This window comes from Schistocerca gregaria, unplaced genomic scaffold (genome assembly GCF_023897955.1).
Source record: "Schistocerca gregaria isolate iqSchGreg1 unplaced genomic scaffold, iqSchGreg1.2 ptg001721l, whole genome shotgun sequence".
Classification (NCBI taxonomy): Eukaryota; Metazoa; Arthropoda; class Insecta; order Orthoptera; family Acrididae; genus Schistocerca; species Schistocerca gregaria.
Window position 1 is genome coordinate 1 of NW_026062975.1, and position 18,457 is coordinate 18,457.

General features: G+C 53.7%; 36 non-coding genes across 36 annotated transcripts; all 36 read right to left on the bottom strand.

Annotated features, from left to right (window-relative positions):
- Positions 1-450: 450 nt before the first annotated feature.
- Positions 451-522, bottom strand: Trnah-gug (transfer RNA histidin (anticodon GUG)). Its single transcript has one exon. It is a non-coding gene; the product is annotated as a tRNA-His (tRNA).
- Positions 523-913: 391 nt separating this feature from the next.
- On the bottom strand, positions 914-985 carry Trnae-cuc (transfer RNA glutamic acid (anticodon CUC)). The gene has a single exon. It is a non-coding gene; the product is annotated as a tRNA-Glu (tRNA).
- A 445-nt stretch (positions 986-1,430) lies between these two features.
- Trnal-uag (transfer RNA leucine (anticodon UAG)) lies at positions 1,431-1,512 on the bottom strand. Its single transcript has one exon. It is a non-coding gene; the product is annotated as a tRNA-Leu (tRNA).
- Positions 1,513-1,965: 453 nt separating this feature from the next.
- On the bottom strand, positions 1,966-2,037 carry Trnah-gug (transfer RNA histidin (anticodon GUG)). The gene has a single exon. It is a non-coding gene; the product is annotated as a tRNA-His (tRNA).
- Positions 2,038-2,428: 391 nt separating this feature from the next.
- Positions 2,429-2,500, bottom strand: Trnae-cuc (transfer RNA glutamic acid (anticodon CUC)). The gene has a single exon. It is a non-coding gene; the product is annotated as a tRNA-Glu (tRNA).
- A 445-nt stretch (positions 2,501-2,945) lies between these two features.
- Trnal-uag (transfer RNA leucine (anticodon UAG)) lies at positions 2,946-3,027 on the bottom strand. Its single transcript has one exon. It is a non-coding gene; the product is annotated as a tRNA-Leu (tRNA).
- A 453-nt stretch (positions 3,028-3,480) lies between these two features.
- On the bottom strand, positions 3,481-3,552 carry Trnah-gug (transfer RNA histidin (anticodon GUG)). The gene has a single exon. It is a non-coding gene; the product is annotated as a tRNA-His (tRNA).
- Positions 3,553-3,943: 391 nt separating this feature from the next.
- On the bottom strand, positions 3,944-4,015 carry Trnae-cuc (transfer RNA glutamic acid (anticodon CUC)). The gene has a single exon. It is a non-coding gene; the product is annotated as a tRNA-Glu (tRNA).
- Positions 4,016-4,460: 445 nt separating this feature from the next.
- On the bottom strand, positions 4,461-4,542 carry Trnal-uag (transfer RNA leucine (anticodon UAG)). Its single transcript has one exon. It is a non-coding gene; the product is annotated as a tRNA-Leu (tRNA).
- A 453-nt stretch (positions 4,543-4,995) lies between these two features.
- On the bottom strand, positions 4,996-5,067 carry Trnah-gug (transfer RNA histidin (anticodon GUG)). Its single transcript has one exon. It is a non-coding gene; the product is annotated as a tRNA-His (tRNA).
- A 391-nt stretch (positions 5,068-5,458) lies between these two features.
- Trnae-cuc (transfer RNA glutamic acid (anticodon CUC)) lies at positions 5,459-5,530 on the bottom strand. Its single transcript has one exon. It is a non-coding gene; the product is annotated as a tRNA-Glu (tRNA).
- A 445-nt stretch (positions 5,531-5,975) lies between these two features.
- On the bottom strand, positions 5,976-6,057 carry Trnal-uag (transfer RNA leucine (anticodon UAG)). Its single transcript has one exon. It is a non-coding gene; the product is annotated as a tRNA-Leu (tRNA).
- A 453-nt stretch (positions 6,058-6,510) lies between these two features.
- Trnah-gug (transfer RNA histidin (anticodon GUG)) lies at positions 6,511-6,582 on the bottom strand. Its single transcript has one exon. It is a non-coding gene; the product is annotated as a tRNA-His (tRNA).
- Positions 6,583-6,973: 391 nt separating this feature from the next.
- Positions 6,974-7,045, bottom strand: Trnae-cuc (transfer RNA glutamic acid (anticodon CUC)). The gene has a single exon. It is a non-coding gene; the product is annotated as a tRNA-Glu (tRNA).
- Positions 7,046-7,490: 445 nt separating this feature from the next.
- On the bottom strand, positions 7,491-7,572 carry Trnal-uag (transfer RNA leucine (anticodon UAG)). Its single transcript has one exon. It is a non-coding gene; the product is annotated as a tRNA-Leu (tRNA).
- Positions 7,573-8,025: 453 nt separating this feature from the next.
- Trnah-gug (transfer RNA histidin (anticodon GUG)) lies at positions 8,026-8,097 on the bottom strand. Its single transcript has one exon. It is a non-coding gene; the product is annotated as a tRNA-His (tRNA).
- A 391-nt stretch (positions 8,098-8,488) lies between these two features.
- Positions 8,489-8,560, bottom strand: Trnae-cuc (transfer RNA glutamic acid (anticodon CUC)). Its single transcript has one exon. It is a non-coding gene; the product is annotated as a tRNA-Glu (tRNA).
- Positions 8,561-9,007: 447 nt separating this feature from the next.
- On the bottom strand, positions 9,008-9,089 carry Trnal-uag (transfer RNA leucine (anticodon UAG)). Its single transcript has one exon. It is a non-coding gene; the product is annotated as a tRNA-Leu (tRNA).
- Positions 9,090-9,542: 453 nt separating this feature from the next.
- Positions 9,543-9,614, bottom strand: Trnah-gug (transfer RNA histidin (anticodon GUG)). The gene has a single exon. It is a non-coding gene; the product is annotated as a tRNA-His (tRNA).
- A 391-nt stretch (positions 9,615-10,005) lies between these two features.
- Positions 10,006-10,077, bottom strand: Trnae-cuc (transfer RNA glutamic acid (anticodon CUC)). The gene has a single exon. It is a non-coding gene; the product is annotated as a tRNA-Glu (tRNA).
- A 445-nt stretch (positions 10,078-10,522) lies between these two features.
- Trnal-uag (transfer RNA leucine (anticodon UAG)) lies at positions 10,523-10,604 on the bottom strand. Its single transcript has one exon. It is a non-coding gene; the product is annotated as a tRNA-Leu (tRNA).
- Positions 10,605-11,057: 453 nt separating this feature from the next.
- On the bottom strand, positions 11,058-11,129 carry Trnah-gug (transfer RNA histidin (anticodon GUG)). Its single transcript has one exon. It is a non-coding gene; the product is annotated as a tRNA-His (tRNA).
- A 391-nt stretch (positions 11,130-11,520) lies between these two features.
- Positions 11,521-11,592, bottom strand: Trnae-cuc (transfer RNA glutamic acid (anticodon CUC)). The gene has a single exon. It is a non-coding gene; the product is annotated as a tRNA-Glu (tRNA).
- A 445-nt stretch (positions 11,593-12,037) lies between these two features.
- On the bottom strand, positions 12,038-12,119 carry Trnal-uag (transfer RNA leucine (anticodon UAG)). The gene has a single exon. It is a non-coding gene; the product is annotated as a tRNA-Leu (tRNA).
- Positions 12,120-12,572: 453 nt separating this feature from the next.
- Trnah-gug (transfer RNA histidin (anticodon GUG)) lies at positions 12,573-12,644 on the bottom strand. The gene has a single exon. It is a non-coding gene; the product is annotated as a tRNA-His (tRNA).
- A 391-nt stretch (positions 12,645-13,035) lies between these two features.
- Trnae-cuc (transfer RNA glutamic acid (anticodon CUC)) lies at positions 13,036-13,107 on the bottom strand. Its single transcript has one exon. It is a non-coding gene; the product is annotated as a tRNA-Glu (tRNA).
- A 445-nt stretch (positions 13,108-13,552) lies between these two features.
- On the bottom strand, positions 13,553-13,634 carry Trnal-uag (transfer RNA leucine (anticodon UAG)). Its single transcript has one exon. It is a non-coding gene; the product is annotated as a tRNA-Leu (tRNA).
- A 453-nt stretch (positions 13,635-14,087) lies between these two features.
- On the bottom strand, positions 14,088-14,159 carry Trnah-gug (transfer RNA histidin (anticodon GUG)). Its single transcript has one exon. It is a non-coding gene; the product is annotated as a tRNA-His (tRNA).
- A 391-nt stretch (positions 14,160-14,550) lies between these two features.
- Trnae-cuc (transfer RNA glutamic acid (anticodon CUC)) lies at positions 14,551-14,622 on the bottom strand. Its single transcript has one exon. It is a non-coding gene; the product is annotated as a tRNA-Glu (tRNA).
- A 445-nt stretch (positions 14,623-15,067) lies between these two features.
- On the bottom strand, positions 15,068-15,149 carry Trnal-uag (transfer RNA leucine (anticodon UAG)). Its single transcript has one exon. It is a non-coding gene; the product is annotated as a tRNA-Leu (tRNA).
- Positions 15,150-15,602: 453 nt separating this feature from the next.
- Positions 15,603-15,674, bottom strand: Trnah-gug (transfer RNA histidin (anticodon GUG)). Its single transcript has one exon. It is a non-coding gene; the product is annotated as a tRNA-His (tRNA).
- A 391-nt stretch (positions 15,675-16,065) lies between these two features.
- Positions 16,066-16,137, bottom strand: Trnae-cuc (transfer RNA glutamic acid (anticodon CUC)). Its single transcript has one exon. It is a non-coding gene; the product is annotated as a tRNA-Glu (tRNA).
- A 445-nt stretch (positions 16,138-16,582) lies between these two features.
- Positions 16,583-16,664, bottom strand: Trnal-uag (transfer RNA leucine (anticodon UAG)). The gene has a single exon. It is a non-coding gene; the product is annotated as a tRNA-Leu (tRNA).
- A 453-nt stretch (positions 16,665-17,117) lies between these two features.
- Positions 17,118-17,189, bottom strand: Trnah-gug (transfer RNA histidin (anticodon GUG)). The gene has a single exon. It is a non-coding gene; the product is annotated as a tRNA-His (tRNA).
- Positions 17,190-17,580: 391 nt separating this feature from the next.
- Trnae-cuc (transfer RNA glutamic acid (anticodon CUC)) lies at positions 17,581-17,652 on the bottom strand. Its single transcript has one exon. It is a non-coding gene; the product is annotated as a tRNA-Glu (tRNA).
- A 445-nt stretch (positions 17,653-18,097) lies between these two features.
- Trnal-uag (transfer RNA leucine (anticodon UAG)) lies at positions 18,098-18,179 on the bottom strand. The gene has a single exon. It is a non-coding gene; the product is annotated as a tRNA-Leu (tRNA).
- Between the last annotated feature and the right edge of the window lie 278 nt (positions 18,180-18,457).

Consider the following 18,457-nt stretch of genomic DNA (forward strand, 5'->3'; position numbering starts at 1 on the left):
ACACACGCGAGACAGATACGTTTCATTTGTACTACAAAGGTCACTTCGAAATGGAAGTATCTTGGCAATCGCCGTGCCATGTCCACTGGAAGCATCTCTTTAGGCCATCCACAACAAGAAAGTGCCGTGCCCGCCGTATGGTAGCGACGCCACTTGTCTGTAGCTGTCGCAGTTAAGGAGACAGCATCAAGAGACGTTTTCGTGCCGTGACCATGTTTCGAAACCTGGGCTTTCCGTAACCACTAAAGTATCATAGCTGTACCTGTCGGGCGGAGCTAGAATGTTCCATGTAACAGACATATGTGAGCTCAAGAAGGTTGCACTTGTGATGAAGTGGTAGTACGGACTGCGGCCTGCGGAACACGAGTGAAAAACCAAGGAAGCACTGTGATTTCGGGTACTCGTGCACTATCGTCAATGCAACGGCAGCAAGGAGAAACTTTCAAAAATTGCCGTGACCAGGATTCGAACCTGGGTTATTGCGGCCACAACGCAATGTCCTAACCACTAGACGATCACGGCCATGGCCACGGAGGCGCCCACGGAAGCAGCTGGCTGGAATGCAAGTGTCGATACACAGCAAAGCCTAAGCCTAGGCCAAGGTGTACGCCACAGCAGTGGCAGACACGGTCTCCATCACATGCATGCGAGCTAATGAACGTGCCTGCGCTGTCAGTACACTAACTACAGTGGTTAGCTGCATCCACCTCCGTGGCAATGTGTTGCAGACCTCCAAGCCTCTTGACAACAGGTACCGGTATGTGGCTGGATAACAAGTGGATAGACGCCCATCTCTCTCGCCGTCAGGTGTTGCAACGAATCATACTTAACGTGGCTTTGTGCACGCGTCAGCGTAGCGTCAGTCGAGCAAAGTCGAGACAAGTCGCATAAGAGGAGCAACAAAAACGCGCACTTCCGGTACCGGGAATCGAACCCGGGCCTCCTGGGTGAGAGCCAGGTATCCTAGCCACTAGACCACACCGGATAACGACGGCAGCGCTCCTCCAGCGAACGCAGCAGCAACCCACGGTTAATCGACGACAAGTGTAAAAAAATCCACTCTCTCGCGTTATAGAGCGGCGTGCTCCGGACGCATTTCGTGGAGACGAACGCCAGCAATGATGAGAGCAAAAGGCGCCTACAAATCCTGTCGTTGCACCACGCACTGTTCTACGACAATTCACGAAACAGACGCTCACGCCTTGTTGTGCCGTTTTCTTTGCGGGCAATGAGTGCAGCTGTCTACGACACAGGCAACATTACACGTTTGGCACCTGTGGGTTTGGAACCCACGCCTCCAAAGAGACTGGTGCCTGATACCAGCGCCTTAGACCGCTCGGCCACGCTACCTACACAACACGCGCGTCACAAGAGCTGCGTCCTACCCCACGAGAACACACCGCATCGGCACAAAAATGAGACGTCAAAATTGGCAACGGTGGGATTCGAACCCACGCCTCCGAAGAGACTGGTGCCTAAAACCAGCGCCTTAGACCGCTCGGCCACGTTACCGTTGGAGCAGCAGCGGCAAAACGTTTCATTTGTACTACAAAGGTCACTTCGAAATGGAAGTATCTTGGCAATCGCCGTGCCATGTCCACTGGAAGCATCTCTTTAGGCCATCCACAACAAGAAAGTGCCGTGCCCGCCGTATGGTAGCGACGCCACTTGTCTGTAGCTGTCGCAGTTAAGGAGACAGCATCAAGAGACGTTTTCGTGCCGTGACCATGTTTCGAAACCTGGGCTTTCCGTAACCACTAAAGTATCATAGCTGTACCTGTCGGGCGGAGCTAGAATGTTCCATGTAACAGACATATGTGAGCTCAAGAAGGTTGCACTTGTGATGAAGTGGTAGTACGGACTGCGGCCTGCGGAACACGAGTGAAAAACCAAGGAAGCACTGTGATTTCGGGTACTCGTGCACTATCGTCAATGCAACGGCAGCAAGGAGAAACTTTCAAAAATTGCCGTGACCAGGATTCGAACCTGGGTTATTGCGGCCACAACGCAATGTCCTAACCACTAGACGATCACGGCCATGGCCACGGAGGCGCCCACGGAAGCAGCTGGCTGGAATGCAAGTGTCGATACACAGCAAAGCCTAAGCCTAGGCCAAGGTGTACGCCACAGCAGTGGCAGACACGGTCTCCATCACATGCATGCGAGCTAATGAACGTGCCTGCGCTGTCAGTACACTAACTACAGTGGTTAGCTGCATCCACCTCCGTGGCAATGTGTTGCAGACCTCCAAGCCTCTTGACAACAGGTACCGGTATGTGGCTGGATAACAAGTGGATAGACGCCCATCTCTCTCGCCGTCAGGTGTTGCAACGAATCATACTTAACGTGGCTTTGTGCACGCGTCAGCGTAGCGTCAGTCGAGCAAAGTCGAGACAAGTCGCATAAGAGGAGCAACAAAAACGCGCACTTCCGGTACCGGGAATCGAACCCGGGCCTCCTGGGTGAGAGCCAGGTATCCTAGCCACTAGACCACACCGGATAACGACGGCAGCGCTCCTCCAGCGAACGCAGCAGCAACCCACGGTTAATCGACGACAAGTGTAAAAAAATCCACTCTCTCGCGTTATAGAGCGGCGTGCTCCGGACGCATTTCGTGGAGACGAACGCCAGCAATGATGAGAGCAAAAGGCGCCTACAAATCCTGTCGTTGCACCACGCACTGTTCTACGACAATTCACGAAACAGACGCTCACGCCTTGTTGTGCCGTTTTCTTTGCGGGCAATGAGTGCAGCTGTCTACGACACAGGCAACATTACACGTTTGGCACCTGTGGGTTTGGAACCCACGCCTCCAAAGAGACTGGTGCCTGATACCAGCGCCTTAGACCGCTCGGCCACGCTACCTACACAACACGCGCGTCACAAGAGCTGCGTCCTACCCCACGAGAACACACCGCATCGGCACAAAAATGAGACGTCAAAATTGGCAACGGTGGGATTCGAACCCACGCCTCCGAAGAGACTGGTGCCTAAAACCAGCGCCTTAGACCGCTCGGCCACGTTACCGTTGGAGCAGCAGCGGCAAAACGTTTCATTTGTACTACAAAGGTCACTTCGAAATGGAAGTATCTTGGCAATCGCCGTGCCATGTCCACTGGAAGCATCTCTTTAGGCCATCCACAACAAGAAAGTGCCGTGCCCGCCGTATGGTAGCGACGCCACTTGTCTGTAGCTGTCGCAGTTAAGGAGACAGCATCAAGAGACGTTTTCGTGCCGTGACCATGTTTCGAAACCTGGGCTTTCCGTAACCACTAAAGTATCATAGCTGTACCTGTCGGGCGGAGCTAGAATGTTCCATGTAACAGACATATGTGAGCTCAAGAAGGTTGCACTTGTGATGAAGTGGTAGTACGGACTGCGGCCTGCGGAACACGAGTGAAAAACCAAGGAAGCACTGTGATTTCGGGTACTCGTGCACTATCGTCAATGCAACGGCAGCAAGGAGAAACTTTCAAAAATTGCCGTGACCAGGATTCGAACCTGGGTTATTGCGGCCACAACGCAATGTCCTAACCACTAGACGATCACGGCCATGGCCACGGAGGCGCCCACGGAAGCAGCTGGCTGGAATGCAAGTGTCGATACACAGCAAAGCCTAAGCCTAGGCCAAGGTGTACGCCACAGCAGTGGCAGACACGGTCTCCATCACATGCATGCGAGCTAATGAACGTGCCTGCGCTGTCAGTACACTAACTACAGTGGTTAGCTGCATCCACCTCCGTGGCAATGTGTTGCAGACCTCCAAGCCTCTTGACAACAGGTACCGGTATGTGGCTGGATAACAAGTGGATAGACGCCCATCTCTCTCGCCGTCAGGTGTTGCAACGAATCATACTTAACGTGGCTTTGTGCACGCGTCAGCGTAGCGTCAGTCGAGCAAAGTCGAGACAAGTCGCATAAGAGGAGCAACAAAAACGCGCACTTCCGGTACCGGGAATCGAACCCGGGCCTCCTGGGTGAGAGCCAGGTATCCTAGCCACTAGACCACACCGGATAACGACGGCAGCGCTCCTCCAGCGAACGCAGCAGCAACCCACGGTTAATCGACGACAAGTGTAAAAAAATCCACTCTCTCGCGTTATAGAGCGGCGTGCTCCGGACGCATTTCGTGGAGACGAACGCCAGCAATGATGAGAGCAAAAGGCGCCTACAAATCCTGTCGTTGCACCACGCACTGTTCTACGACAATTCACGAAACAGACGCTCACGCCTTGTTGTGCCGTTTTCTTTGCGGGCAATGAGTGCAGCTGTCTACGACACAGGCAACATTACACGTTTGGCACCTGTGGGTTTGGAACCCACGCCTCCAAAGAGACTGGTGCCTGATACCAGCGCCTTAGACCGCTCGGCCACGCTACCTACACAACACGCGCGTCACAAGAGCTGCGTCCTACCCCACGAGAACACACCGCATCGGCACAAAAATGAGACGTCAAAATTGGCAACGGTGGGATTCGAACCCACGCCTCCGAAGAGACTGGTGCCTAAAACCAGCGCCTTAGACCGCTCGGCCACGTTACCGTTGGAGCAGCAGCGGCAAAACGTTTCATTTGTACTACAAAGGTCACTTCGAAATGGAAGTATCTTGGCAATCGCCGTGCCATGTCCACTGGAAGCATCTCTTTAGGCCATCCACAACAAGAAAGTGCCGTGCCCGCCGTATGGTAGCGACGCCACTTGTCTGTAGCTGTCGCAGTTAAGGAGACAGCATCAAGAGACGTTTTCGTGCCGTGACCATGTTTCGAAACCTGGGCTTTCCGTAACCACTAAAGTATCATAGCTGTACCTGTCGGGCGGAGCTAGAATGTTCCATGTAACAGACATATGTGAGCTCAAGAAGGTTGCACTTGTGATGAAGTGGTAGTACGGACTGCGGCCTGCGGAACACGAGTGAAAAACCAAGGAAGCACTGTGATTTCGGGTACTCGTGCACTATCGTCAATGCAACGGCAGCAAGGAGAAACTTTCAAAAATTGCCGTGACCAGGATTCGAACCTGGGTTATTGCGGCCACAACGCAATGTCCTAACCACTAGACGATCACGGCCATGGCCACGGAGGCGCCCACGGAAGCAGCTGGCTGGAATGCAAGTGTCGATACACAGCAAAGCCTAAGCCTAGGCCAAGGTGTACGCCACAGCAGTGGCAGACACGGTCTCCATCACATGCATGCGAGCTAATGAACGTGCCTGCGCTGTCAGTACACTAACTACAGTGGTTAGCTGCATCCACCTCCGTGGCAATGTGTTGCAGACCTCCAAGCCTCTTGACAACAGGTACCGGTATGTGGCTGGATAACAAGTGGATAGACGCCCATCTCTCTCGCCGTCAGGTGTTGCAACGAATCATACTTAACGTGGCTTTGTGCACGCGTCAGCGTAGCGTCAGTCGAGCAAAGTCGAGACAAGTCGCATAAGAGGAGCAACAAAAACGCGCACTTCCGGTACCGGGAATCGAACCCGGGCCTCCTGGGTGAGAGCCAGGTATCCTAGCCACTAGACCACACCGGATAACGACGGCAGCGCTCCTCCAGCGAACGCAGCAGCAACCCACGGTTAATCGACGACAAGTGTAAAAAAATCCACTCTCTCGCGTTATAGAGCGGCGTGCTCCGGACGCATTTCGTGGAGACGAACGCCAGCAATGATGAGAGCAAAAGGCGCCTACAAATCCTGTCGTTGCACCACGCACTGTTCTACGACAATTCACGAAACAGACGCTCACGCCTTGTTGTGCCGTTTTCTTTGCGGGCAATGAGTGCAGCTGTCTACGACACAGGCAACATTACACGTTTGGCACCTGTGGGTTTGGAACCCACGCCTCCAAAGAGACTGGTGCCTGATACCAGCGCCTTAGACCGCTCGGCCACGCTACCTACACAACACGCGCGTCACAAGAGCTGCGTCCTACCCCACGAGAACACACCGCATCGGCACAAAAATGAGACGTCAAAATTGGCAACGGTGGGATTCGAACCCACGCCTCCGAAGAGACTGGTGCCTAAAACCAGCGCCTTAGACCGCTCGGCCACGTTACCGTTGGAGCAGCAGCGGCAAAACGTTTCATTTGTACTACAAAGGTCACTTCGAAATGGAAGTATCTTGGCAATCGCCGTGCCATGTCCACTGGAAGCATCTCTTTAGGCCATCCACAACAAGAAAGTGCCGTGCCCGCCGTATGGTAGCGACGCCACTTGTCTGTAGCTGTCGCAGTTAAGGAGACAGCATCAAGAGACGTTTTCGTGCCGTGACCATGTTTCGAAACCTGGGCTTTCCGTAACCACTAAAGTATCATAGCTGTACCTGTCGGGCGGAGCTAGAATGTTCCATGTAACAGACATATGTGAGCTCAAGAAGGTTGCACTTGTGATGAAGTGGTAGTACGGACTGCGGCCTGCGGAACACGAGTGAAAAACCAAGGAAGCACTGTGATTTCGGGTACTCGTGCACTATCGTCAATGCAACGGCAGCAAGGAGAAACTTTCAAAAATTGCCGTGACCAGGATTCGAACCTGGGTTATTGCGGCCACAACGCAATGTCCTAACCACTAGACGATCACGGCCATGGCCACGGAGGCGCCCACGGAAGCAGCTGGCTGGAATGCAAGTGTCGATACACAGCAAAGCCTAAGCCTAGGCCAAGGTGTACGCCACAGCAGTGGCAGACACGGTCTCCATCACATGCATGCGAGCTAATGAACGTGCCTGCGCTGTCAGTACACTAACTACAGTGGTTAGCTGCATCCACCTCCGTGGCAATGTGTTGCAGACCTCCAAGCCTCTTGACAACAGGTACCGGTATGTGGCTGGATAACAAGTGGATAGACGCCCATCTCTCTCGCCGTCAGGTGTTGCAACGAATCATACTTAACGTGGCTTTGTGCACGCGTCAGCGTAGCGTCAGTCGAGCAAAGTCGAGACAAGTCGCATAAGAGGAGCAACAAAAACGCGCACTTCCGGTACCGGGAATCGAACCCGGGCCTCCTGGGTGAGAGCCAGGTATCCTAGCCACTAGACCACACCGGATAACGACGGCAGCGCTCCTCCAGCGAACGCAGCAGCAACCCACGGTTAATCGACGACAAGTGTAAAAAAATCCACTCTCTCGCGTTATAGAGCGGCGTGCTCCGGACGCATTTCGTGGAGACGAACGCCAGCAATGATGAGAGCAAAAGGCGCCTACAAATCCTGTCGTTGCACCACGCACTGTTCTACGACAATTCACGAAACAGACGCTCACGCCTTGTTGTGCCGTTTTCTTTGCGGGCAATGAGTGCAGCTGTCTACGACACAGGCAACATTACACGTTTGGCACCTGTGGGTTTGGAACCCACGCCTCCAAAGAGACTGGTGCCTGATACCAGCGCCTTAGACCGCTCGGCCACGCTACCTACACAACACGCGCGTCACAAGAGCTGCGTCCTACCCCACGAGAACACACCGCATCGGCACAAAAATGAGACGTCAAAATTGGCAACGGTGGGATTCGAACCCACGCCTCCGAAGAGACTGGTGCCTAAAACCAGCGCCTTAGACCGCTCGGCCACGTTACCGTTGGAGCAGCAGCGGCAAAACGTTTCATTTGTACTACAAAGGTCACTTCGAAATGGAAGTATCTTGGCAATCGCCGTGCCATGTCCACTGGAAGCATCTCTTTAGGCCATCCACAACAAGAAAGTGCCGTGCCCGCCGTATGGTAGCGACGCCACTTGTCTGTAGCTGTCGCAGTTAAGGAGACAGCATCAAGAGACGTTTTCGTGCCGTGACCATGTTTCGAAACCTGGGCTTTCCGTAACCACTAAAGTATCATAGCTGTACCTGTCGGGCGGAGCTAGAATGTTCCATGTAACAGACATATGTGAGCTCAAGAAGGTTGCACTTGTGATGAAGTGGTAGTACGGACTGCGGCCTGCGGAACACGAGTGAAAAACCAAGGAAGCACTGTGATTTCGGGTACTCGTGCACTATCGTCAATGCAACGGCAGCAAGGAGAAACTTTCAAAAATTGCCGTGACCAGGATTCGAACCTGGGTTATTGCGGCCACAACGCAATGTCCTAACCACTAGACGATCACGGCCATGGCCACGGAGGCGCCCACGGAAGCAGCTGGCTGGAATGCAAGTGTCGATACACAGCAAAGCCTAAGCCTAGGCCAAGGTGTACGCCACAGCAGTGGCAGACACGGTCTCCATCACATGCATGCGAGCTAATGAACGTGCCTGCGCTGTCAGTACACTAACTACAGTGGTTAGCTGCATCCACCTCCGTGGCAATGTGTTGCAGACCTCCAAGCCTCTTGACAACAGGTACCGGTATGTGGCTGGATAACAAGTGGATAGACGCCCATCTCTCTCGCCGTCAGGTGTTGCAACGAATCATACTTAACGTGGCTTTGTGCACGCGTCAGCGTAGCGTCAGTCGAGCAAAGTCGAGACAAGTCGCATAAGAGGAGCAACAAAAACGCGCACTTCCGGTACCGGGAATCGAACCCGGGCCTCCTGGGTGAGAGCCAGGTATCCTAGCCACTAGACCACACCGGATAACGACGGCAGCGCTCCTCCAGCGAACGCAGCAGCAACCCACGGTTAATCGACGACAAGTGTAAAAAAATCCACTCTCTCTCGCGTTATAGAGCGGCGTGCTCCGGACGCATTTCGTGGAGACGAACGCCAGCAATGATGAGAGCAAAAGGCGCCTACAAATCCTGTCGTTGCACCACGCACTGTTCTACGACAATTCACGAAACAGACGCTCACGCCTTGTTGTGCCGTTTTCTTTGCGGGCAATGAGTGCAGCTGTCTACGACACAGGCAACATTACACGTTTGGCACCTGTGGGTTTGGAACCCACGCCTCCAAAGAGACTGGTGCCTGATACCAGCGCCTTAGACCGCTCGGCCACGCTACCTACACAACACGCGCGTCACAAGAGCTGCGTCCTACCCCACGAGAACACACCGCATCGGCACAAAAATGAGACGTCAAAATTGGCAACGGTGGGATTCGAACCCACGCCTCCGAAGAGACTGGTGCCTAAAACCAGCGCCTTAGACCGCTCGGCCACGTTACCGTTGGAGCAGCAGCGGCAAAACGTTTCATTTGTACTACAAAGGTCACTTCGAAATGGAAGTATCTTGGCAATCGCCGTGCCATGTCCACTGGAAGCATCTCTTTAGGCCATCCACAACAAGAAAGTGCCGTGCCCGCCGTATGGTAGCGACGCCACTTGTCTGTAGCTGTCGCAGTTAAGGAGACAGCATCAAGAGACGTTTTCGTGCCGTGACCATGTTTCGAAACCTGGGCTTTCCGTAACCACTAAAGTATCATAGCTGTACCTGTCGGGCGGAGCTAGAATGTTCCATGTAACAGACATATGTGAGCTCAAGAAGGTTGCACTTGTGATGAAGTGGTAGTACGGACTGCGGCCTGCGGAACACGAGTGAAAAACCAAGGAAGCACTGTGATTTCGGGTACTCGTGCACTATCGTCAATGCAACGGCAGCAAGGAGAAACTTTCAAAAATTGCCGTGACCAGGATTCGAACCTGGGTTATTGCGGCCACAACGCAATGTCCTAACCACTAGACGATCACGGCCATGGCCACGGAGGCGCCCACGGAAGCAGCTGGCTGGAATGCAAGTGTCGATACACAGCAAAGCCTAAGCCTAGGCCAAGGTGTACGCCACAGCAGTGGCAGACACGGTCTCCATCACATGCATGCGAGCTAATGAACGTGCCTGCGCTGTCAGTACACTAACTACAGTGGTTAGCTGCATCCACCTCCGTGGCAATGTGTTGCAGACCTCCAAGCCTCTTGACAACAGGTACCGGTATGTGGCTGGATAACAAGTGGATAGACGCCCATCTCTCTCGCCGTCAGGTGTTGCAACGAATCATACTTAACGTGGCTTTGTGCACGCGTCAGCGTAGCGTCAGTCGAGCAAAGTCGAGACAAGTCGCATAAGAGGAGCAACAAAAACGCGCACTTCCGGTACCGGGAATCGAACCCGGGCCTCCTGGGTGAGAGCCAGGTATCCTAGCCACTAGACCACACCGGATAACGACGGCAGCGCTCCTCCAGCGAACGCAGCAGCAACCCACGGTTAATCGACGACAAGTGTAAAAAAATCCACTCTCTCGCGTTATAGAGCGGCGTGCTCCGGACGCATTTCGTGGAGACGAACGCCAGCAATGATGAGAGCAAAAGGCGCCTACAAATCCTGTCGTTGCACCACGCACTGTTCTACGACAATTCACGAAACAGACGCTCACGCCTTGTTGTGCCGTTTTCTTTGCGGGCAATGAGTGCAGCTGTCTACGACACAGGCAACATTACACGTTTGGCACCTGTGGGTTTGGAACCCACGCCTCCAAAGAGACTGGTGCCTGATACCAGCGCCTTAGACCGCTCGGCCACGCTACCTACACAACACGCGCGTCACAAGAGCTGCGTCCTACCCCACGAGAACACACCGCATCGGCACAAAAATGAGACGTCAAAATTGGCAACGGTGGGATTCGAACCCACGCCTCCGAAGAGACTGGTGCCTAAAACCAGCGCCTTAGACCGCTCGGCCACGTTACCGTTGGAGCAGCAGCGGCAAAACGTTTCATTTGTACTACAAAGGTCACTTCGAAATGGAAGTATCTTGGCAATCGCCGTGCCATGTCCACTGGAAGCATCTCTTTAGGCCATCCACAACAAGAAAGTGCCGTGCCCGCCGTATGGTAGCGACGCCACTTGTCTGTAGCTGTCGCAGTTAAGGAGACAGCATCAAGAGACGTTTTCGTGCCGTGACCATGTTTCGAAACCTGGGCTTTCCGTAACCACTAAAGTATCATAGCTGTACCTGTCGGGCGGAGCTAGAATGTTCCATGTAACAGACATATGTGAGCTCAAGAAGGTTGCACTTGTGATGAAGTGGTAGTACGGACTGCGGCCTGCGGAACACGAGTGAAAAACCAAGGAAGCACTGTGATTTCGGGTACTCGTGCACTATCGTCAATGCAACGGCAGCAAGGAGAAACTTTCAAAAATTGCCGTGACCAGGATTCGAACCTGGGTTATTGCGGCCACAACGCAATGTCCTAACCACTAGACGATCACGGCCATGGCCACGGAGGCGCCCACGGAAGCAGCTGGCTGGAATGCAAGTGTCGATACACAGCAAAGCCTAAGCCTAGGCCAAGGTGTACGCCACAGCAGTGGCAGACACGGTCTCCATCACATGCATGCGAGCTAATGAACGTGCCTGCGCTGTCAGTACACTAACTACAGTGGTTAGCTGCATCCACCTCCGTGGCAATGTGTTGCAGACCTCCAAGCCTCTTGACAACAGGTACCGGTATGTGGCTGGATAACAAGTGGATAGACGCCCATCTCTCTCGCCGTCAGGTGTTGCAACGAATCATACTTAACGTGGCTTTGTGCACGCGTCAGCGTAGCGTCAGTCGAGCAAAGTCGAGACAAGTCGCATAAGAGGAGCAACAAAAACGCGCACTTCCGGTACCGGGAATCGAACCCGGGCCTCCTGGGTGAGAGCCAGGTATCCTAGCCACTAGACCACACCGGATAACGACGGCAGCGCTCCTCCAGCGAACGCAGCAGCAACCCACGGTTAATCGACGACAAGTGTAAAAAAATCCACTCTCTCGCGTTATAGAGCGGCGTGCTCCGGACGCATTTCGTGGAGACGAACGCCAGCAATGATGAGAGCAAAAGGCGCCTACAAATCCTGTCGTTGCACCACGCACTGTTCTACGACAATTCACGAAACAGACGCTCACGCCTTGTTGTGCCGTTTTCTTTGCGGGCAATGAGTGCAGCTGTCTACGACACAGGCAACATTACACGTTTGGCACCTGTGGGTTTGGAACCCACGCCTCCAAAGAGACTGGTGCCTGATACCAGCGCCTTAGACCGCTCGGCCACGCTACCTACACAACACGCGCGTCACAAGAGCTGCGTCCTACCCCACGAGAACACACCGCATCGGCACAAAAATGAGACGTCAAAATTGGCAACGGTGGGATTCGAACCCACGCCTCCGAAGAGACTGGTGCCTAAAACCAGCGCCTTAGACCGCTCGGCCACGTTACCGTTGGAGCAGCAGCGGCAAAACGTTTCATTTGTACTACAAAGGTCACTTCGAAATGGAAGTATCTTGGCAATCGCCGTGCCATGTCCACTGGAAGCATCTCTTTAGGCCATCCACAACAAGAAAGTGCCGTGCCCGCCGTATGGTAGCGACGCCACTTGTCTGTAGCTGTCGCAGTTAAGGAGACAGCATCAAGAGACGTTTTCGTGCCGTGACCATGTTTCGAAACCTGGGCTTTCCGTAACCACTAAAGTATCATAGCTGTACCTGTCGGGCGGAGCTAGAATGTTCCATGTAACAGACATATGTGAGCTCAAGAAGGTTGCACTTGTGATGAAGTGGTAGTACGGACTGCGGCCTGCGGAACACGAGTGAAAAACCAAGGAAGCACTGTGATTTCGGGTACTCGTGCACTATCGTCAATGCAACGGCAGCAAGGAGAAACTTTCAAAAATTGCCGTGACCAGGATTCGAACCTGGGTTATTGCGGCCACAACGCAATGTCCTAACCACTAGACGATCACGGCCATGGCCACGGAGGCGCCCACGGAAGCAGCTGGCTGGAATGCAAGTGTCGATACACAGCAAAGCCTAAGCCTAGGCCAAGGTGTACGCCACAGCAGTGGCAGACACGGTCTCCATCACATGCATGCGAGCTAATGAACGTGCCTGCGCTGTCAGTACACTAACTACAGTGGTTAGCTGCATCCACCTCCGTGGCAATGTGTTGCAGACCTCCAAGCCTCTTGACAACAGGTACCGGTATGTGGCTGGATAACAAGTGGATAGACGCCCATCTCTCTCGCCGTCAGGTGTTGCAACGAATCATACTTAACGTGGCTTTGTGCACGCGTCAGCGTAGCGTCAGTCGAGCAAAGTCGAGACAAGTCGCATAAGAGGAGCAACAAAAACGCGCACTTCCGGTACCGGGAATCGAACCCGGGCCTCCTGGGTGAGAGCCAGGTATCCTAGCCACTAGACCACACCGGATAACGACGGCAGCGCTCCTCCAGCGAACGCAGCAGCAACCCACGGTTAATCGACGACAAGTGTAAAAAAATCCACTCTCTCGCGTTATAGAGCGGCGTGCTCCGGACGCATTTCGTGGAGACGAACGCCAGCAATGATGAGAGCAAAAGGCGCCTACAAATCCTGTCGTTGCACCACGCACTGTTCTACGACAATTCACGAAACAGACGCTCACGCCTTGTTGTGCCGTTTTCTTTGCGGGCAATGAGTGCAGCTGTCTACGACACAGGCAACATTACACGTTTGGCACCTGTGGGTTTGGAACCCACGCCTCCAAAGAGACTGGTGCCTGATACCAGCGCCTTAGACCGCTCGGCCACGCTACCTACACAACACGCGCGTCACAAGAGCTGCGTCCTACCCCACGAGAACACACCGCATCGGCACAAAAATGAGACGTCAAAATTGGCAACGGTGGGATTCGAACCCACGCCTCCGAAGAGACTGGTGCCTAAAACCAGCGCCTTAGACCGCTCGGCCACGTTACCGTTGGAGCAGCAGCGGCAAAACGTTTCATTTGTACTACAAAGGTCACTTCGAAATGGAAGTATCTTGGCAATCGCCGTGCCATGTCCACTGGAAGCATCTCTTTAGGCCATCCACAACAAGAAAGTGCCGTGCCCGCCGTATGGTAGCGACGCCACTTGTCTGTAGCTGTCGCAGTTAAGGAGACAGCATCAAGAGACGTTTTCGTGCCGTGACCATGTTTCGAAACCTGGGCTTTCCGTAACCACTAAAGTATCATAGCTGTACCTGTCGGGCGGAGCTAGAATGTTCCATGTAACAGACATATGTGAGCTCAAGAAGGTTGCACTTGTGATGAAGTGGTAGTACGGACTGCGGCCTGCGGAACACGAGTGAAAAACCAAGGAAGCACTGTGATTTCGGGTACTCGTGCACTATCGTCAATGCAACGGCAGCAAGGAGAAACTTTCAAAAATTGCCGTGACCAGGATTCGAACCTGGGTTATTGCGGCCACAACGCAATGTCCTAACCACTAGACGATCACGGCCATGGCCACGGAGGCGCCCACGGAAGCAGCTGGCTGGAATGCAAGTGTCGATACACAGCAAAGCCTAAGCCTAGGCCAAGGTGTACGCCACAGCAGTGGCAGACACGGTCTCCATCACATGCATGCGAGCTAATGAACGTGCCTGCGCTGTCAGTACACTAACTACAGTGGTTAGCTGCATCCACCTCCGTGGCAATGTGTTGCAGACCTCCAAGCCTCTTGACAACAGGTACCGGTATGTGGCTGGATAACAAGTGGATAGACGCCCATCTCTCTCGCCGTCAGGTGTTGCAACGAATCATACTTAACGTGGCTTTGTGCACGCGTCAGCGTAGCGTCAGTCGAGCAAAGTCGAGACAAGTCGCATAAGAGGAGCAACAAAAACGCGCACTTCCGGTACCGGGAATCGAACCCGGGCCTCCTGGGTGAGAGCCAGGTATCCTAGCCACTAGACCACACCGGATAACGACGGCAGCGCTCCTCCAGCGAACGCAGCAGCAACCCACGGTTAATCGACGACAAGTGTAAAAAAATCCACTCTCTCGCGTTATAGAGCGGCGTGCTCCGGACGCATTTCGTGGAGACGAACGCCAGCAATGATGAGAGCAAAAGGCGCCTACAAATCCTGTCGTTGCACCACGCACTGTTCTACGACAATTCACGAAACAGACGCTCACGCCTTGTTGTGCCGTTTTCTTTGCGGGCAATGAGTGCAGCTGTCTACGACACAGGCAACATTACACGTTTGGCACCTGTGGGTTTGGAACCCACGCCTCCAAAGAGACTGGTGCCTGATACCAGCGCCTTAGACCGCTCGGCCACGCTACCTACACAACACGCGCGTCACAAGAGCTGCGTCCTACCCCACGAGAACACACCGCATCGGCACAAAAATGAGACGTCAAAATTGGCAACGGTGGGATTCGAACCCACGCCTCCGAAGAGACTGGTGCCTAAAACCAGCGCCTTAGACCGCTCGGCCACGTTACCGTTGGAGCAGCAGCGGCAAAACGTTTCATTTGTACTACAAAGGTCACTTCGAAATGGAAGTATCTTGGCAATCGCCGTGCCATGTCCACTGGAAGCATCTCTTTAGGCCATCCACAACAAGAAAGTGCCGTGCCCGCCGTATGGTAGCGACGCCACTTGTCTGTAGCTGTCGCAGTTAAGGAGACAGCATCAAGAGACGTTTTCGTGCCGTGACCATGTTTCGAAACCTGGGCTTTCCGTAACCACTAAAGTATCATAGCTGTACCTGTCGGGCGGAGCTAGAATGTTCCATGTAACAGACATATGTGAGCTCAAGAAGGTTGCACTTGTGATGAAGTGGTAGTACGGACTGCGGCCTGCGGAACACGAGTGAAAAACCAAGGAAGCACTGTGATTTCGGGTACTCGTGCACTATCGTCAATGCAACGGCAGCAAGGAGAAACTTTCAAAAATTGCCGTGACCAGGATTCGAACCTGGGTTATTGCGGCCACAACGCAATGTCCTAACCACTAGACGATCACGGCCATGGCCACGGAGGCGCCCACGGAAGCAGCTGGCTGGAATGCAAGTGTCGATACACAGCAAAGCCTAAGCCTAGGCCAAGGTGTACGCCACAGCAGTGGCAGACACGGTCTCCATCACATGCATGCGAGCTAATGAACGTGCCTGCGCTGTCAGTACACTAACTACAGTGGTTAGCTGCATCCACCTCCGTGGCAATGTGTTGCAGACCTCCAAGCCTCTTGACAACAGGTACCGGTATGTGGCTGGATAACAAGTGGATAGACGCCCATCTCTCTCGCCGTCAGGTGTTGCAACGAATCATACTTAACGTGGCTTTGTGCACGCGTCAGCGTAGCGTCAGTCGAGCAAAGTCGAGACAAGTCGCATAAGAGGAGCAACAAAAACGCGCACTTCCGGTACCGGGAATCGAACCCGGGCCTCCTGGGTGAGAGCCAGGTATCCTAGCCACTAGACCACACCGGATAACGACGGCAGCGCTCCTCCAGCGAACGCAGCAGCAACCCACGGTTAATCGACGACAAGTGTAAAAAAATCCACTCTCTCGCGTTATAGAGCGGCGTGCTCCGGACGCATTTCGTGGAGACGAACGCCAGCAATGATGAGAGCAAAAGGCGCCTACAAATCCTGTCGTTGCACCACGCACTGTTCTACGACAATTCACGAAACAGACGCTCACGCCTTGTTGTGCCGTTTTCTTTGCGGGCAATGAGTGCAGCTGTCTACGACACAGGCAACATTACACGTTTGGCACCTGTGGGTTTGGAACCCACGCCTCCAAAGAGACTGGTGCCTGATACCAGCGCCTTAGACCGCTCGGCCACGCTACCTACACAACACGCGCGTCACAAGAGCTGCGTCCTACCCCACGAGAACACACCGCATCGGCACAAAAATGAGACGTCAAAATTGGCAACGGTGGGATTCGAACCCACGCCTCCGAAGAGACTGGTGCCTAAAACCAGCGCCTTAGACCGCTCGGCCACGTTACCGTTGGAGCAGCAGCGGCAAAACGTTTCATTTGTACTACAAAGGTCACTTCGAAATGGAAGTATCTTGGCAATCGCCGTGCCATGTCCACTGGAAGCATCTCTTTAGGCCATCCACAACAAGAAAGTGCCGTGCCCGCCGTATGGTAGCGACGCCACTTGTCTGTAGCTGTCGCAGTTAAGGAGACAGCATCAAGAGACGTTTTCGTGCCGTGACCATGTTTCGAAACCTGGGCTTTCCGTAACCACTAAAGTATCATAGCTGTACCTGTCGGGCGGAGCTAGAATGTTCCATGTAACAGACATATGTGAGCTCAAGAAGGTTGCACTTGTGATGAAGTGGTAGTACGGACTGCGGCCTGCGGAACACGAGTGAAAAACCAAGGAAGCACTGTGATTTCGGGTACTCGTGCACTATCGTCAATGCAACGGCAGCAAGGAGAAACTTTCAAAAATTGCCGTGACCAGGATTCGAACCTGGGTTATTGCGGCCACAACGCAATGTCCTAACCACTAGACGATCACGGCCATGGCCACGGAGGCGCCCACGGAAGCAGCTGGCTGGAATGCAAGTGTCGATACACAGCAAAGCCTAAGCCTAGGCCAAGGTGTACGCCACAGCAGTGGCAGACACGGTCTCCATCACATGCATGCGAGCTAATGAACGTGCCTGCGCTGTCAGTACACTAACTACAGTGGTTAGCTGCATCCACCTCCGTGGCAATGTGTTGCAGACCTCCAAGCCTCTTGACAACAGGTACCGGTATGTGGCTGGATAACAAGTGGATAGACGCCCATCTCTCTCGCCGTCAGGTGTTGCAACGAATCATACTTAACGTGGCTTTGTGCACGCGTCAGCGTAGCGTCAGTCGAGCAAAGTCGAGACAAGTCGCATAAGAGGAGCAACAAAAACGCGCACTTCCGGTACCGGGAATCGAACCCGGGCCTCCTGGGTGAGAGCCAGGTATCCTAGCCACTAGACCACACCGGATAACGACGGCAGCGCTCCTCCAGCGAACGCAGCAGCAACCCACGGTTAATCGACGACAAGTGTAAAAAAATCCACTCTCTCGCGTTATAGAGCGGCGTGCTCCGGACGCATTTCGTGGAGACGAACGCCAGCAATGATGAGAGCAAAAGGCGCCTACAAATCCTGTCGTTGCACCACGCACTGTTCTACGACAATTCACGAAACAGACGCTCACGCCTTGTTGTGCCGTTTTCTTTGCGGGCAATGAGTGCAGCTGTCTACGACACAGGCAACATTACACGTTTGGCACCTGTGGGTTTGGAACCCACGCCTCCAAAGAGACTGGTGCCTGATACCAGCGCCTTAGACCGCTCGGCCACGCTACCTACACAACACGCGCGTCACAAGAGCTGCGTCCTACCCCACGAGAACACACCGCATCGGCACAAAAATGAGACGTCAAAATTGGCAACGGTGGGATTCGAACCCACGCCTCCGAAGAGACTGGTGCCTAAAACCAGCGCCTTAGACCGCTCGGCCACGTTACCGTTGGAGCAGCAGCGGCAAAACGTTTCATTTGTACTACAAAGGTCACTTCGAAATGGAAGTATCTTGGCAATCGCCGTGCCATGTCCACTGGAAGCATCTCTTTAGGCCATCCACAACAAGAAAGTGCCGTGCCCGCCGTATGGTAGCGACGCCACTTGTCTGTAGCTGTCGCAGTTAAGGAGACAGCATCAAGAGACGTTTTCGTGCCGTGACCATGTTTCGAAACCTGGGCTTTCCGTAACCACTAAAGTATCATAGCTGTACCTGTCGGGCGGAG